This window comes from Pleurodeles waltl, chromosome 1_2, assembly GCF_031143425.1.
Source record: "Pleurodeles waltl isolate 20211129_DDA chromosome 1_2, aPleWal1.hap1.20221129, whole genome shotgun sequence".
NCBI classification, from domain to species: domain Eukaryota; kingdom Metazoa; phylum Chordata; class Amphibia; order Caudata; family Salamandridae; genus Pleurodeles; species Pleurodeles waltl.
Genome location: NC_090437.1, coordinates 820,449,919 through 820,468,951, shown reverse-complemented (window position 1 = coordinate 820,468,951; position 19,033 = coordinate 820,449,919).

The window sequence follows — 19,033 nt, the reverse complement described above, 5'->3', positions numbered from 1 at the left end:
AGAGAACACTGCAGGGGCATCAGGTCACAAACACACAGTCACCTCAAGGGGATGGGGGTGAGGAAGGGGGGCACCTCATCCGGAAGATGGGACAACGCCACTGCTCCTGGAAGGGGCTTCATGCCCACAGCGATGTCCTGGGGAGTGCAAAGCCACAGTCTCTCAAATGGGTGGTTTGCCCACTGCTTGGTCCTGGGGAGTGCAGAGCCACAATCTCACAAGTGGGTGGTTTAGCCACTGCTTGGTCCTGGGGAGTGCAAAGCCACAGTCTCTCAAGTGGGTGGTTTGCCCACTGCTTGATCCTGGGGAGTGCATGGCCACAGTCTCTTAAGTGGGTGGCTTCTCCACTGGTTCTGGAGGGGGCTTGGGGCCCAGAGTGCTTCATCCTGCCAAGGACTGGGTGAGTGGATGCCTTTCTCCACTGGTTCTGGAGGGGGGTTTGTGCCCAGTCTCCTTCATCCTGCCAAGGATGGATGAGTGGATGCCTTTCTCCACTGGTTCTGGAGGGGGCTTTGTGCCCAGTCTGCTTCATCCTGCCAAGGATTGGGTGAGTGGATGGCTTCTTCCACTGGTCCTGGAGGGGGCATTGTGCCCTGTGATGCAGATCTTGGGGAGTGCAAGGTCACAGTCTCTCACCTGGGTGTCACACCCACATGCTTTGCAGGGTCTAGGACCCACAACAGACCATGGAGGCAGGACTACACACTGTCCGCCGGTGGTGACGACTGCTCAGTGGTGGCAGTGCTGGTGTAGGTGCTGGCAGTGGTGGGGGGAGGCTCCAGCACATCCCCTGCAGCCTCGGTCAGCCGCCCACTGGAGCTGCTACTGCTGGTAGTGGTGCTACTGTCAGCAGTGCAGGTGGCAGTGCTTGCGGAGGGGCTGCTGGCGGTGCTGACGGTGGTGCTGGTGCTGCCAGTGGTGGAGGGAGGCTCCAGCCCTTCTCCTTCAGCCTCGGACGGCTGCCCACTGGGGATGCTGCTGCTGGCAGTAGTGGTGGCAGCGGCGGTGCAGGTGGCAGTGCAGGTGGCAGTGCTTGCGGCAGGGCTGCTGCAGTGCTGCACGCGGTGCAGGTGGCGGGGCTGGTGGTTCTGTTGTTGGGCACCAAGGCTTCACCTGCATCCTCCGTCGGCTGAAGTGCCCTGCCTTTGGTTTTCTGCCACTTCCTCACCTTGGCTGATGCTGTTTTGCCCTTGGCTCTGTCAGCTTGAGGTTTGGAGGAGGCCTTGCTGAGTGGGTCGTCATCCATGTCCCTGCTGCATGCTGGCCCCTTCCTCACTTTGGCAGGTGGCAGTATGATTTGGTCCTTTGCAGGGGTTGGTGGTACACTGATTTTCCTGACGGGTGCCCCCTTTGAGCCTCTGGGAGCTGCAGGGTCCACATTGGATGGTGACTTTGTGGCTGAGGTGCTGGGCTGGGTTCTGGACACCCTGGCCCGAGGAGAATGATGGGGGAGGGAATAGGTCAATGTTAGCTAGGAAAAGTTTTTTAGACACACTGGGGCGGGACGAGGGAGAGGGTTTGGGAGTGGAGGAAGAGGAAGTGGTTGTTGGAGGTGTCTGTCTGCTGAGTTTGGGTGAAGGTGCATGTGCTGGATGCTGTTGTGAGGTGGATGGCTGTTAGGTGGGTGTGTGCTTGCGTTTGTGTACTTTGGGAGGAGGAGTTACAGACACAGTGGCAGAGGGCACAGGGGACGTGTGCATGGTTGTGGGGGTGGGGACTGCTCATGAGGGGTGTGTTGTGATGGGCATGCTGGTGATGGTGGTAGTGGATTAGGATGTAGTGCATGCAGGTGTGAGTGGAGACGATACCGGGAGGGAGGGGGACGAGGAGAAGGAGGGGGCACAGTGGAGGCAGTGGATATTGGTGTGTCTGCATGGGGATGGTGCTTGTGTGAGTGCCTGTGGGATGATCTGTGGTGCTTGTGTTTGCCTGAACCACTCCTGTGTGTTGTCTTGTGTGCATGCTGGTCTGAAGATGTGCTTGGGATAGGCTGGGGTTGAGGGGATTGGTACTGGGTAGAGGAAGTTGGAGGGGGGAGGGTAGACACAGGGACAATGGCTGCTATCAGTGCAGAGGCCAGAGCCTGAGATGCTCTCTGTTGGGCTGCCATGCCAGAGTGAATGCCCTCCAGGTATGTATTTATTTCTTGCAAATGCCTCTCAACGCCCTGGATGGCATTCAAAATGGTTGACTGCCCAACCGTGAGGGATCTCAGGAGTTCAGTAGCCTCCTCACTGAGGGCAGCAGGGCTGACTGGGGCAGGTCCTGAGGTGCCTGGGGCAAAGGAGATGCCCACCCTCCTGGGTGAGTGGGCATGGGAAACATGCTGAAGGGCTGCTGGGAGGGCGGTGCTGGTAGGGGGGATGGCAGCTGTACCTGTTGTTGGGGTGGGCAGAGCGGTGTCCGCCACCACCAGGGAGCTTCCATCAAAGGAGGAGTCACTGTCTGTGGTGTCCCCTCCTGTCACTGTTGTGTGCTCCCCTCGCCCTCCATTCCACTGGTGCCCTCACCCTCAGTGGATTCGGCCTCGAGGCCCATGTGGGATGCAGCTCCCTCCGTCGCCGGTACCTATGCTACTCCGCCAGATGATGCTCATGCACATAAGGACAGGGTGACAAACAAAAAGAGGGGGAGAGACAGAGGATACACTTGGTCAATGCCAGCAACACCACTACAGTTGATGGACACAACACACAGGGAGCAGGCCTATGCACTGGGCCATGCCCAACCAGTTCCTAAAATAGCCACCCGCCCATGGGGTACAATGCCTAACGCCGTCAGCTCCACCCCAGAAACCCAGAGCACCCTTCCCAGTAGTAGATGCCCACTAACACTATTGGTGGTGTTGTGCCTCAGAGCCTGCCCAACAAGGGGCCTACCCTGCCATCTTCGTCCTGGCCTAGGGGCACCCATAGCCCCACCCCCCACTTAGGTAACTCTTAAAGCGTGCATAGCAGGAGTCAGATTCAGTATTCACCCCCTTGTGGCTGCTGTGATGCCTTCAAGCTCCCATCCAATTCCGAATAGGCCACCGCCGGGATGCGGAACATCAGGGGGGTCATGGTGCGATGGGCACCCCTTCCTCGTTGGGAGGCCAGCTCCAGCTGGGCCTCCGCTGTCTTCTTTGCCCATGGCGTATGTCCTCCCACCTCTTGCGGCAGGGGGTACTCCGCCTATCAAAGACCCCCTGGGTCCACACCTCCTTGGCGATGGCACGCCAAATACCCTTTTCCCGGATGGGCTCTGACCTGCAGGGAAAAGACAGCAGAAAAGGGAATTAGTCACCCATCCGGACCGTCACACTCATTGCCCACAAGATCCCACCCATCCCCTGTCACACATACATTGACCACCTTACATGCTGCACTCTGGCCAGGACCCCTTAGCCCACCGACATGTGGCTTACACACACAGCAATACAGAAATTCATGGCCCACGCATAATGCTCTCAGTGTACTCAACTGTTTGTCTGGAGGACCGTAGAGTAACATGTACTGGGGTAGGACCCCATCCACCAGTTTCTCCAACTCCTCCGTAGTGAAGGCAGGGGCCCTTTCCCCAGACACTCGAGCCATTGTCGCCTCCAGACACAGGTCACAGCAGCACTTGCAGTGTAGGTGCTCTCCTGTTGATGGCCAGGTAGCAAGTGAGTGGATAGATAGAAAATGGCAGTGACGTCCACGGCGGTGCGTACCGTCACCGCTGGCGTACCTCCCTATTGGCTCCTGGAACCCATAGGGCCCAATGATAACCAATGCGAAATTGTGCGCCAGTCATCAACCACCTACCGCAATGGCGCACAACACCAGCGCAATTACCTCATTTCCACTTGTCCTTCCTCACAGGTCTGGCATCCGCCATTTCAGGGGCCACAGGGCATGGCACATATCTGTGTCACAGCAGACATTGGCAAGGCAAATGATTCTAGGATTCACATTTTGATTCTGTAAAGTTGAAAAAACAGCATTAGTGGAATAGATGTGGGAATGTGACCCTCTGCTCACTGTTCTCTTCCATAGGTTCCAACCGCTGAGGCTTCTTATGAAATGGCGGCATCCTGTGGTATACAGACCCCTGGTGGACCTTGCAACAATGGAGGACAGACACATTATCATTACCTACAGACTGGATCATGCCACAATCCAGGAACTGTGTGCCCAAATGGAGCCAGACCTGATGTAAGTTATCTGGCAGCTCACTGGTATCCCCCCTCTAGTGCAAGTCCTGTCAGTGCTCCATTTCTTGGCAACTGGTTCCTTCCAAACAACAGTGGCCATGGCATCAGGGATGTCTCAGCCAATGTTCTCTAACGTGTTGACCAGAGTGTTGTCAGCCCTGCTGAAACACATGCACAGCTACATCGTGTTCCACCAGGTGGAGGATTTGACCACATTGAAAGCTGACTTTTATGCCCTGGGACAGATCCCCAACATCATAGGTGCCATTGATGGTGCACATGTGGCTTTTGTTCCCCCCCCCCCGGAGAAATGAGCAAGTTTTCAGGAATAGACAAAACTATTTCTCTATGAATGTGCAAATGGTGTGTTTGCCGGACCAGTACATCTCCCATGTGAATGCCAAATATCCAGGCTCTGTGTATGACCTCTTTAGCTTCAGGAATAGCAGCATCCCATATGTGATGGGCCAACTCCAGAGGCACCTGGTGTGGCTAATAGGTGAGCCCAAGGTCCCCACACAGTATAAATAGGTGTCTGGGTATGGGGTTGTCCCTAAGGGTTAGTGTGTGTCTAACAGGTATCCCTCGATATTTACAGGTGACTCTGGTTATCCCAACCTCTCATGGCTACTGACCCCAGTGAGGAATGCCAGGTCAAGGGCAGAGGAACGTTACAATGAGGAACATGGGCATACAAGGAGGATTATAAAACGGACCTTCGGCCTCCGGAAGGCCAGATTCCGGTGTCTCCATCTGACTGGTGGATCCCTGTACTACTCACCCAAGAAGGTGTGCCAGATCATCATTGCCTGTTGCATGTTGCACAACCTGGCCTTGAGACGCCAGGTGCCTTTTCTGCAGGAGGATGAGCATGGAGATGGTGTTGTGGCAGCGGTGGAGCCTGTGGACATTGAGGAAGAGGAGGCAGAGGAATAAGATGTTGACAACAGGAGCAACATTATACTGCAATACTTCCAGTGACACACAGGTAAGACATTGTACGTTCATATTTCATTTCAGTTAACTGCTAGACATTGTGCAAGACAGCCTCTTACCCTATGTCTCTGGCCACTGACTTTACCCTTTGCCATCTCTATTTTCAGATCCCTGTGCCCCACTCTGGTTCCTGCTATGTGTATTGCTGCCCACTACAAGTCATACCAATGTGTACATAACTGGACATATGGATTGAAATGTTTACACCTTGTTCACCTATACATTTTGCAATCATTTGACAGACTTTGTATTTTTTTCCAAGGGTGTTTATTTCAGTGCTCATAAGGAGAGGGGGATGTGCAATGGGCAGGGGTGATGGTGGAGGATGGTCCAGTTAGAGTCCATTCTCTTGGTATCACAGGTGCATTGTCCAAGGGGCCATAGGAAGGGAAGTAATGGCAGTTCAAGGTGGACAGGGTGACATAGTGGGACAGAAGGGTGACAATCAGGAGAGTGTTATTTCCTGGCCGGGGTCTTCGCAATGTTCTCTGTCTTCTGCCTGGATTGCCGGGACCATTTGCGGGATAGTTCTCCTTCTGCATGGGGTGGGGTGCTGGTGCCCTGTTGGTCCTGTGGAAGTGCCTCCTGTCAACTAGCGCCAGCTGGGGTGGAGGGCTGTTCATCTGTGTGGCTAGTGTCAGGGGCCCGTTGTTGTGCCACTGCCTCCCTCCTGGTCTTGGCCATGTGACCCTGCAATGGTGACCAGGATGGTGTAGATGTTTGTTAGGTCATCCTTGATCCCTAGGTACTGTCCCTCTTGCAGCCGCTGGGTCTCCTGCAGCTTGGCCAGTATCTGGCCCATGTTCTCCTGGGAATGGTGGTATGCTCCCAGGATGTTGGAGAGAGCCTTGTGGAGAGTGGGTTCCCTGGGCCTGTCCTTCCCCTGTCGCACAGCAGTCCTCCCAGCTTCCCTGTTGTCCTGTGCCTCTGTCCCCTGAACCGTGTGCCAGCTGCCACTGACACCAGGTCCCTGATCATCCTGTGTTTGTGGGGTTGCCTGGGGTCCCTGTAGTGGTGGACACACTGCTGATTGACGTGTCCTGGGGACAGTGGCATAGGCCCGCTGGGTGGGTGCTGTGCTGGTGTTTCCTGAGGGCGGAGGCTCTGTGGTGGGTTGGGACTGTGGCAGGGGAACCAACTGTCCAGAGGTCCCTGATGGGCCAGGGTGGTCATCCTTATCCAGGCGTGCAAAGCTGCTGTCATCACTGTGGGTCTCTTCAAGGGGTAGACTGGTTGTAGCTGGCACCTCCTCTCTGGTGACGTTGAGTAGGGGTCCTGTGGGGATGCAAATGCAGTGTTAATGTATCTGCGTGTGCCATCTTGTACATGGGTGTGTTTCCCTGTATGATTGTGATTTCCCCGTCAGCTTGGCATTGTCATCGTGGTGGTTTTGTGGGCTGGGTGAATCTCTGTGATGGACATGTTGTGGTGATGGGTGTCCATGCAGGTCTGTGATGGGTGTCCATGCATTGGTGTTGCATGCAGGGCTTGGTATTGGGATGGGTGGGTTGTGATGGTGGGGTATATGTGAGGTGGTGGAGTGATGGGGTCAGGGTAAGGGTAAGAGTTTGTGATGGCATGCAGGTAGGGTGGGGAATTTAGTAGTAAATATTTGACTTACCAGAGTCCAGTCATCCTGCTACTCCTGCGAGGCCCTCAGGATTCATTATTGACAAGATCTGCTCCTCCCATGTTGTTAGTTGTGGGGAAGGAGGTAGGGGTCCACTGCTAGTCCTCTGTACTGCTGCCTGCTGTCTTGCAACCACGGAATGCACCTTCCCCTGTAGGTCGTTCCACCTCTTCCTGATGTCATCCCTTGTTCTTGGGTGCTGTCCCACTGCGTTGACCCTGTCCACGATTGTCCGCCATAGCTCCATCTTCCTTGCAATGGACGTCTGCTGCACCTGTGATCCGAATAGCTGTGGCTCTACCTGGATGATTTCCTCCATGACCCCTAGCTCCTCCTCAGAAAACCTGGGGTGTCTTTGGGGTGCCATGGATGTGGTGTGAGTGGTAGGTGTGAGGATGTGTGGGGTGATGTGTGGGGTGGGGTGTGGTGTTAGATGCGTGGATGGTGTATGGGTGATGGTGTTCCGTGCCTCTGATTGAGTGGGTGCTCCTGCCTTGTCTCTCTCTCAGTTGTCAAATCCTTTGGGTAGTAAGGGGTTGTGGGTAATGTGGGTGTGTGTTTTATATTGGTGTGGGTATGTGGGTGTGGTGTGTGTATGTGTGTCAGGTGTGTGTAGTTTGAATTGTCCAATGTGGTGGTGTTTTGTAAGTGTGTGTGTATTTTGAGCGCGGCAGTGTGTACCACCAATGGTTTACCACAGTTGAAGGACCGCTGTGGTGATTCGTGGGTCGTGATACTGTGGGTATGTTCCTGTTGGCGTAACAATGTGGGTTTTGGTACTGCCAGTTTATCACTGACCTTTGGTGTGGCGGACTTGTGTGGGTGTCTGTATAGTGGCGGATTTCTCTGTGTGGGTCATAATACCCGTAGCGGATTACTGCCGCGGTCACGGTATGTTGGCGCCCATCATCACGGCGGTAGGCGGCATTCACCACCAGTGTTGTAATGAGGGCCTATATAATTTTTACAGTGATACCTCAACATATACTTATTGCATTTCAATTGTTGTTACCTGCATTTTACCATTTCAATATTACATATTTTTCTAAACACTGTGTGGTGTATTTTTGTGGTGTTCAACAGTGTTATTGCATGATTAATTGCACTAATATTTTACACATTGCCTTCTAATTTAAACCTGACTGCTCAGTGCCAAGCTACCAGAGGGTGGGCACAGGATAATTTAGACTGTGTGTTACTTACCCTGACTAGAGAGAGGGTCCTTGCTTGGACAGGTGGTAACCTGACTGCCAACCAAAGACCCCATTTCTAACATGAGCAAATGGTGCCCACATTTAGATGGCAGCCTGTTTTTTATGGCATATGCTTGCAAATATATATATATTTTTTAATGACCATTGCACAAGCATGCTAAAGCCAGAACTTTGGGTTTTCCATATAAATAAGACTCAAGAGTTTCCTTTGCATCAGCATTAAAAGCAGTTTGTTTGCTTGAATAATGTATATTTTTGCATCAGCTTATTAACTAGGATGTCAAAATAAATATTGACATTTATTAACAACAAACGCATCACTTTCAAACTCTTGACACACGCTTACAAGGCCCTTCACAACATGGGACCTGCCTACATCAGCAACTGATCCTCTTCCCCAGGCCACTTCGCTTTGCTCATCTGGCCCTCGCTACCATCCCTAGGATCTGGAAGAACATAGCTGGAGGAAGATCCTTCTCTTACTTCACCGCGCAGACCTGGAATGCGCTGCCGCTCCACCTCAGGCAGTCACCCTCGATGGCTCAGTTAAGGAAAGACCTCAAGACCTGGCTCTTTGACTGACTGGAGCCCACCTTCAGGGCCTTGAGACTTTCCCCTGGTGATAAGTCATGCTCTACAAATATATGACTGATTGATTGATTAACAACAATTTGTTCATTTTCTGGAGTACTTTTTGAAATTTTGAAAGAAAACAATTTTGCATCATACTAAGATTGAAAATTATGTTGATTTCTACTGCTCTACAAATTAATAGATATTACAAAGTTCAGGGACTAGTTGCTATTGGTTTGTACAAATAGACATCATATTAGGTCCCCCTAGCCCCATCCACTCATTCAGTGCTTACTTTGTAAAAGAACAAGTGCAGGGATCCAAAGGTTTGCTCAGAGGCCTGCTCAGAAGCCTGCCGGTGAAACCTCTAATTGTCAACATCCCCCATACCAAGATTGCTAGTCTTAATTCCAGCTCATGCCTCTTGAATCCACCATCACACTTTATCTGCTTCTTTATCACCCACTTTCAGGATCGTTCAGTCCTGTTTATCCCTTTGCAACATTTTTTCCACATTTCTTTCCCTCTGGTTTCCTCCTTGTGTATTTTGTAACTCTCTTATTCTGGGTTAGAGTTTGATGAGGAAAACAAAAAGTGCTGGTCTTCAAAAATAATCGCAGATGTAACTTATCTACAACTACTGGCTCAAATAAAGCACTCCCCTCCTTCCATCTTTCTTCCACTATTTACCTTCTTTAATTCATGCTTTACAATCCTCTTTCTCTTTTAGACCTTTGTTAGAAATTGGGTCTTTGGTTGGCAGTCAGGTTACCCCCTGTCCAAGGAAGGACCCTCACTCTACTCAGGGTAAATCACACACAATCCAAATGATCCTGTGCCCACCCTGTGGTATCTTGGCAGTCAATCTTAACTTAGAAGGCAATGTGTAAAGTATTTGTGCAATAAATCATGCAATAACACTGTATAGCACCACAAAAATACACCACACAGTGTTTAGAAAAATATATAATATTTATCTGATAAGCTTCAGGTCAAAATGATTAAAATGCAATAAGTATATGTTCAGATATCACTGAAAGCAATAAATGTCTCTTAAAAGCACAAAGTACCTGGTTTGCTTTAAAAATCTCTGCAAAGAACCGCAGAGGAGAAGATGCGTGGAAAACAGGGCTGTGCGTCAATTTCTGGAACTCAGTTGTGGATCCTCATCAGGGTGCGGGGTTTTCAGACGCCCCGGGGATGATGCATGGATTTCTGGCACTGATAGGACGAAGTAACAGGGGCTGCGTCGATCCGGTGGGCGTTGTGTGGAAAATTCTACCGCACAGCAGGCGCTGCGTCGATTCCTCTCTGGAAGTCTGGCTGCGTTGTTCCGGCTCGGCTCTGTGTCAATCCAGTGGGCCATGTGTCGAATTTCCAGTCACTACACTAGCGCTGCGTTGATCTTCTCATTGCGAAGTCGGGCTGTGTCATTCCAGGTCGGCGTGCAGTGAATTTTGCACCACAATGCAGGCCGTGCATAATTTCTGGCAGGTTGTGTGGCGATTATAGCCGCACAAGGAATCCTTCTTGTAGAGATGAAGTCTTTTTGGTCCTGAGACTTCAGGGAACAGGAGGCAAGCTCTTTCCAAGCCCTTGGAGAACACTTCTCACCACAGCCAAAGAGCAGCAAGGCAGAAGGGCAACAGCAAGGCATCAGTCCTTCACAGAAAGCAGTCAGGTGAGTCCTTTGGGCAGCCAGGCAGTTCAAATTGGCAGGATGCAGGTTCTGGTTCGGGTTCTCTTCTCCATGAAGTGTCTTGTCAGGTAGAGTATCTACCTCAGAAGTTTCTGAGTTGGTAGGGGCAGAGGCCCTGTTTAAATACCCAAATGTGCCTTTGAAGTGGGGGAGATTTCAAAGAATGGCTTAGAAGTGCACAAGATCTCCTTCCAGTTCCATCCTGTCTGCTAGGGTCCCAATAGGGGGTATTGCAGTCCTTTGTGTGAGGGCAGGCTACTGTCCTTTGACATGTAGGTTTCAGGCCCTCCACCCTCCCAGCCCAGGAAGACCCATTCAAAATGCAGATGTATGCAAGTGAGGTTGAGTATCCTGTGTTTGGGGGGTGTCTGAGTGAATGCACAAGAGAATGTCAACTAAACCTAGCCAGACGTGGATTGGAAGGCACAGAAGGATTTAATTGTAGAGAAGTTTGCACTTTCTAAAAGTAGCATTTCTAAAATAGTAATATCAAATCCAACTTCACCATTAAGCAGGATTTATTATCACCATTCTGACCATACTAAATATGACCTGGCTATGCCTTTCAGATCAGAATCTACCACTCAAACAGTATATGAGGGTAGCCCCAATGCTATCCTATGAAATGAGCAGACTTCACAGCAGTGTGAAAACTAATTTAGGAGTTTTACACTACCAGGATATATAGAACACACATGTTCATGTCCTGCCTTCTACCCCCATAGCACCCTGCCCTATGGGCTACCTAGGGCCTACCTTAGGGGTGACTTATATGTAGAAAAATGGGAGTTTAAGGCTTAGCAAGTACTTTTAAATACCAAGTCGACGTGGCTGTGAAACTGCACACACAGGCACTGGAGAGGCAGGCCTGAGACATGGTTAGGGGGCTACTTATGTAGGTGGCACAACCAGTGATGCAGCCTACTAGTAGCATTTAATTTACAGGCCCTGGGCACATGTAGTGCACTTGACTAGGGACTTGCAAGTAAATTAAATAAACCAATTGATTATGAGCCAATGTCACCATGTTTTAAGGAGAGAGCATATGCACTTTAGCACTGGTTAGCAGTGGTAAAGTGTGCACAGTCCGAAAGCCAGCAAAAATGAGGTCAGAAAAAGAGGATGAGGAGGGCAACGAGTTTGGGAGTGACCCTGCAGAAAGGCCATTTCCAACAACCTTTATTAATTACCTTACATTTAATGCTATGTTTCCTCCCTTCTGAAAGTGTTCAATATGTCCTCTATCATCTATAAGGAATCCAAGTGCCAGATTACAAGGGAGAAAGGCAACTGTTGGATATAACTGAGGTGGCCATAAGGCCCAAACAGTCAGACATGTAGAGTAAACCAGGCTTATTTAAGAAATGTCTTGACCTGTCTTTTATAGTTTGACGTTAACATGGAGCAAGCTATTTATTCTCAGGTATAGGGTGCTTGATATATGCACAATAGTACACAAGGAACCATACACCTAATATATGAGGAACATAAATTGACCAAACAGTTATTTGAAAAGCAAAAATGTAAGAAGTCGCCCACTAGGGTTTAATGAGTATAGCGAGTTAGAATTGGAGTGAAGCTACTAGTAATTAATTAATACATGTTAGACCTGTCATCCTTGGGGAGGTCTTCCCCCAGAGTTTTTGCCTTACTCCTCCATTTGTTGCTCGTTCTTGTTGGCTTTAGGACTCTGCACATGTTACCACTGCTAGCCAGTGCTAAAGTGCTTGTGCTCTCTCCTTTAAACATGGTGAAATTGTCTCACATCTAATTGGCCCAATTATTTTACTTGTAAGTCTCAAGTAAAGTGGTACTACATGTACCCCAGGCCTGCAAATTAAACTCTAACTAGCGGGCATGAAACTGCCATTTCTACTTGTCAACATAAACCTTTTAACAGGCCTAAATCTTCCTTTTAATACATATGTCACCCTTAGGATATGCCCTAAACAGCCCACAGGGCAGGTCATAGTGTATTTAAAAAAGTGGAAATATTCTTTTAGATTTTACATGCCCTACCAGTGAAAATCACTTACATTCATTTTTTATTATTGCAAGCCCTACCTCCCCCACAGAATAACATTGAGTTACCTTATTACATTTAATAAGTGGTAACTTTCAATTAGAAGCTGGCAGGAATGTTCAGTTTGGTGTCAAAAGAAATGTACTTCAAAGTCCTCTTTAATGGTAAAATCTGATTTTATTTCAGTCTGAAAATGCCTCATTTACAAAGTTGACATTCTCTTTTCCCCATCATTTCATGCCTACAGCCTGTATTGTAGGTCACATGACTAGGCATAGCTGGCAGATGGTCTTTGTGTATTGCCTCCATGCAGTGAGGCAAAAGTGGAATGGGTATTCACAAGAAGGGCCATCTGTGCCTTGATGAAGAGAGAAACTTCTACCTACCACACTCGCAGTTCATAAGGCTCTACCCTGCACACTCAGAAAGGATTTGGCACTAGTTTTTGTATTCCCAGACTAACTAGGCCCAGGGAAGAGAGGCAGGAAATTCCAAACACACTGAGGGTAGGAACCTCCAGATTCTTCTCCAATTCAGTCCTATCTCGTCAGTACATCTCTAGACTTGTGAAAGCCTCAGAAGGACTGCTCTGCTGCTCTGCAAAAAGGACTGCTATTCTGGTCCCCTGCTGCCTAAAATGGAAAAATCCCATACCCATTTAGAGTAATAGAGTAACATTTAATAAAGTATTTGAGAAAAAAAAAATCCAATTAGTAGAACCGGAGATATGTAATTTAAAAGATTTACCTGAAAAAGTGGCTTAAAGAACAAAGCCGCAACTGTAACTATTTGGTCACTCTGGACTGTGACAAAGTTACATGTGCCGGCCAATTGTGATAGGGCACAAACTGGATACAGGAACCAAGTTAGGCCTGATGAAAAAAGTACTGGTTTGCAGAGTATTGTGAAATCCCACATTGAGAATTTGTCGCGCAACAAAAGATCCGAGGAGCTGAGGGGCTGCAATGCTGAGTTCTGTGTCATCATCAAGGATGCAGTTGACAAGGGGCTTTCAATACGAAGTCCAGCAGTGAAAGTGTGTTGCGCAGTGGCAATGCCAAAGAAGCAGTGGGGCTGTGATGCAAAGTCCTGTATCGTTGCCGATGATGCCATCGGCGAGAGGCTTGTGTTGAAAAGGCCTGTGTTGAGGATCCATCGCACAGCAGTGTTTCAGAGGAAGCTGTTGGGCTGTGATGCAAATTCCTGCATCAGAAATGCAGAAATTCTGAAGCAGCTGTGAAGAGATACAATGTGCTGCTGACTTTCCAACCCAAATCAGTTTCATCATGTCAACTCTGTACTAAAGCTATGTCAGTCTGGGGAGTCAAACTATGACAGCTGCTGTCCAACAAGGGTTCAAATTCAGAGGAATGTGGCTTGAAGTCTCAAGGCTTCAGGTGATGTTTTATGTTTAATGATGCTATATGTCAAATTGCATGGATATCTTCTCTTTTCTTTGTTGGTTGACAAACATAGCTCTGATTCCAGTGGTGGCTTGAGAGTGTTTTAGTGATTTGAACAGTGATGTTACAGAAATGAGTGCAGGTAACAAATGTATTTGGCGTTAGTTCCACTAAGTCTAGTGGTATTGTCCAGTATTTGAGGAGCATCTCACATTTCTTGTCCCACAGCACTAAGAATCCTCATTGAAAGTTCCTCCAGGAGTCAAGCTCTTCTTAGTCTGTTTTAACTAGGTTCCTCCTGCAGACCTGAGGAGGTCCAAAACTCAAATGCAGGAAACAGTCTTTCACAAGTCTGGCTACAAAACCATTTAACCTCCATGCTCTCGAATTGAGCAGTCTTTTTTACTGCTTTGGTCTCACATTACTGACAAAATACATGACAAAACAACGTAAAAAAGGACATTAGATTCTCTATCATTTGAGTCAAAATCTAACCTAGTCTATGTTTCAAAATCTTTTCATAACATGAAGGCATGGACTGAGTGTAACCTGTTGTGGGCAGTGGCATGGTAAACCGCCCCTTCTTAAGCAGCTTAAGTGGGGCTGGCGCTGGGCCCAAAAGGCTTGGGAACTGGGTCCCACTACAACATTCATTAGACGTTTATGGGCTTTTTTCTAGCTGTGGCTCTGCAGACAAAATGCTCATAAGTAATACTATCAGGGAATATCATGATAGAGACATGTGGGAGGTGGCCTGACATGCACATCAAAGTAAACAGAGAAATGGTGGAAATGAGAGAAATGGCAGAGAAGGGTCAAAAAGAAAACATGAGTAAGGGATAGAATGGTAAGTAAGAAAATGTTAAAGATGTCTAGATAACAAAAGGAAAGAAAAAAACTGTAAGAAAATAAGAAGGCTTGAAGCAAGGAAATGTGAAAAAAGAAAGGAAAGATGAAAAGTAAGATAAAAGAGTGAAAAAATATGGAAGGAATGACAAAAGAATGCATAGATGGAAGGGTGAAATGATTAATGTAAGCCCAAAAGGATTAATAAGTAAAATGGTGAATGGATGGAAGGATGGAAGGATGTAGAATGGACAGATGGGGAAGAGTGAAAGGATGGGTAAATCAAAAGATGGATAGATGGTTGGGTACATGCGTGAAGGGATGGATCAATGACTACATGGATATAATGATAGATGCATGGGTGAAATGGTGGATATTTATATGAAAGGATAGATGGATGGATCGAAGGATGGGTGATGTAAATGTGAATGGGTAGATAGATGAATGAATGATTAGATAATAGGTTGAAAGGTGGATGAAAAGGTGTTGATGAACTAAACGTTTAAAACATTTTTACACATTATTTGGTCAGACAACAAAGCCATCAACTTTAATTTAAAAGCTGCCTCATCAACTTCTGCAACAATTAATAAAGTGCAAAGTAAAAAGGTCCAAGCCTGGAGTAAAATCAATAAAACATACTTAAACAACACCTTATAGAGGTCTCGTCCCTCAATACTGATTGATTCCAGAATAACTTCAAGTAAATACTCAGACTGGTTCAGGACCGCAGCAATTAAGCTGATTTCTACTAAAAGTATTAAATGTTACAGAAGCAAGCCGTCCTCTCCTTAGTTTTCACCTCAGCTTATGGAATTAAACCAAAAATACAAAGGCAGGAAAGAATATGGAGAATAAATTATCGTAAGAAAGAAAAGGCTAGATAAGTAGATTATTTATGAATACAAAGAATAGATTGTTGTTGAAAACATTTATCAGGCAAAAAATTCCACAAGAGAACTATTCAAGACAGTCCAGGTCCTGCCCTGTGTGCCATCTAGCTTTACAGAACCCCCATCTCAATCTTTTTTTGATAGCCTTACAAAATGTTTTAAAAACAGAGTGAAGGAGATACATGCCAAACTAAATGTTAATAATAGGGCCGGAGCATTGGCAGTAGGTGCCAGTAAATTAGCTTGCAAATAAAAAACATTCTCTGTAAATTTTCACCTCTTACGGAGGAAAAACAGTCAAGCTTATAAGCCAAATAAAGTCAGGGGCTCCATCAGACCCCTGCCACTTAAATATAGTTCAATATATAGCTGAAATAGTGGATCTTCCCCTTACCAAACTTTTGAACTCTATTATCAACTCAGGAGACTTCCCTATTGAGCTGAAAAAAGCTTCAAACCTTACTGAAAAAAACTTTGCTAGATCTCAAAGAAATAAAGCACTATCGAACTGCTAACGCGTCCCAATCTAGATAATTTATTCACTCTGGGACTCGTTTTAGGCCAGTGAATCTTTTTACCCTGATTGAAGACACCTAATCAACATGTCAATCAATAAGTCAGTAACCTCATCAATATTCACAATAGCAAGTCAATCAAAGTAATCAATGGCATCAATAAGACTCGGAAACCACCATGACCTTTCAGCCATGAATAACCACACAAAATTTAGTAAAATTTGTGATATTTATTCCCTATTGATTACAATTCTACTAGCAAATTTATTAGTCTCAAAACCAGAAAACACATCAACATTGTCATAATATGGCAACTCGAATAAGATTTCATCAAAGCAAAGATCATAAACATTAGAACATAGCACAATGTCAACATGGGTTAACTTTAGCAGATTATCATTAGCGCATAATTCAAAAAAGCATAGATTCAGTCATTTTGTCTATTTGCGTCTGTTTAGTGAATTCCTTAATTAACCTTGAATCAGCATTAGCATGTTGGGCTTCATGCAAAACAATTTAGCAACACAAATTTAGAAAACATCTATCTATGGTCTCTATCAAAAGAAGCAGTTGGTACCTAGAAAGAAAAGGCAATTACAATTTCATCATCATATAGTTACCCTCTGTAATGGCTTAGCATACAGAGTCAGTCTTCGTCCTCAGGACTTCAGTTGATTCGCCATCAGTCGGGAAACACAGCAAAGTTCAAAAGGGAATACCTCCCTCATAAGGAGGAAAAGTATGAATCGGGCAAGGCAAAGTAAGTAAAGATGGTTTGCAAAATTCAAACAGCAAAGTCTTTAGGCAGAGTAACAAAGTGGCTGGGCAATAGCAAAAGGCACGCAATGGCTGATTTCTCCTCGTGTCTAAGAATTTTATATCAATCTTGTTGTACAGTCCCCTAATTTCCAATTGGCAAAGTTTTAGCCCACCATCATCTCCATCCAATGGTTTACTTGTAGTCTCATTACGATTGTCACCCCATAACAGTTCTCACGTAGTTTATTGGCTCCTGTAATTGACGTCTACAACGGGTAGAATGTCAGGTACAAACTTACAGTTTCTCAGACTCAGTCAGTAGTTCCATTGTCCATACCAGTTCAGGCGACCTTGTACCTGTTGCAAGTTTACACTGTTGCATTCAGCAAGAATGTCTCCTTGAGCAAGTCGAGTCTCATGAGAAAGATTTTACTACGGTTACACTCATCTTCTAGTTTCCGGAAAAGTGTGACTACATGTCCTTCAGCAAGTCAGCACACTGCACGTTAGAAAAAAACCCACATTTATTATGAAACCGGGCAGCTAGGCAGCTAGGCCCGACTCATGCTAACTAAGGCCTAGTGATTAATTAGCAAAACCTTAACATATAACTTTTAATACTAGGACAAAATCATACATTAGTACATTAATATCTCATTATCAGTCAGTTTCATTAATCATCGTATACATTGGTGGCCACTCCTCGTGTTCACATTTCAAACACACGTTTAGTAAAACACAGCAAAACATTTTCTACACGGCATTATTGTGAGAAAGTAGCCTCTTTCTAGCCTTGTTACCCGCACTTTTGGCCTGTTTGTGAGTATATGTCAGATGTTTTCACTGTCTCACTGGAATCCTGCTAGCCAGGGCCCAGTGCTCATAGTGAAAACCCTATGTTTTCAGTATGTTTGTTAAATGTCACTGGGACCCTGCTAGTCAGGACCCCAGTGCTCATAAGTTTGTGACCTATATGTATGTGTTCCCTGTGTGATGCCTAACTGTCTCACTGAGGCTCTGCTAACCAGAACCTCAGTGGTTATGCTCTCTCTGTACAAATTGTCACTAACAGGCTAGTGACCAATTTCACCAATTCACATTGGCATACTGGAACACCCTTATAATTCCCTAGTATATGGTACTGAGGTACCCAGGGTATTGGGGTTCCAGGAGATCCCTATGGGCTGCAGCATTTCTTTTGCCACCCATAGGGAGCTCTGACAATTCTTACACAGCCCTGCCACTGCAGCCTGAGTGAAATAACGTCCACGTTATTTCACAGCCATTTACCACTGCACTTAAGTAACTTATAAGTCACCTATATGTCTAACCTTTACCTGGTAAAGGTTGGGTGCTAAGTTACTTAGTGTGTGGGCATCCTGGCACTAGCCAAGGTGCCCCAACATTTTTCAGGGCAAATTCCACAGACTTTCTGAGTGCGGGGACACCATTACACGCGTGCACTATTCATATGTCACTACATATGTATAGCATCACAATGGTAACTCCGAACATGGCCATGTAACATGTCTAAGATCATGGAATTGTCACCCCAATGCCATTCTGGCATTGGGGAGACAATTCCATGATCCCCCGAGTCTCTAGCACAGACCCGGGTACTGCCAAACTACCTTTCCCGGGGTTTCACTGCAGCTGCTGCTGCTGCCAACCCCTCAGACAGGTTTCTGCCCTCCTGGGGTCCAGCCAGGCTTGGCCCAGGAAGGCAGAACAAAGGACTTCCTCAGAGAGAGGGTGTTACACCCTCTCCCTTTGGAAAAAGGTGTCAGGGCTGGGGAGGAGTAGCCTCCCCCAGCCTCTGGAAATGCTTTGATGGGCACAGATGGTGCCCATCTCTGTATAAGCCAGTCTACACCGGTTCAGGGATCCCTCAGCCCTGCTCTGGCGCGAAACTAGACAAAGGAAAGGGGAGTGACCACTCCCCTGACCTGCACCTCCCCTGGGAGGTGCCCAGAGCTCCTCCAGTGTGCTCCAGACCTCTCCCATCTTGGAAACTGAGGTGCTGCTGGCACACTGGACTGCTCTGAGTGGCCAGGGCCAGCAGGTGACGTCAGAGACTCCTTCTGATAGGCTCTTACCTGTGTTGCTAGCCTATCCTCATTCCTAAGTAGCCAAACCTCCTTTTCTGTCTATTTAGGGTCTCTGCTTTAGGGAATTCTTTAGATAACGAATGCAAAAGCTCATCAGAGTTCCTCTGCATCTCTCTCTTCACCTTCTGCCAAGGAATCGACCGCTGACTGCTCTGGAAGCCTGCAAAACTGCAACTAAGTAGCAAAGACGACTACTG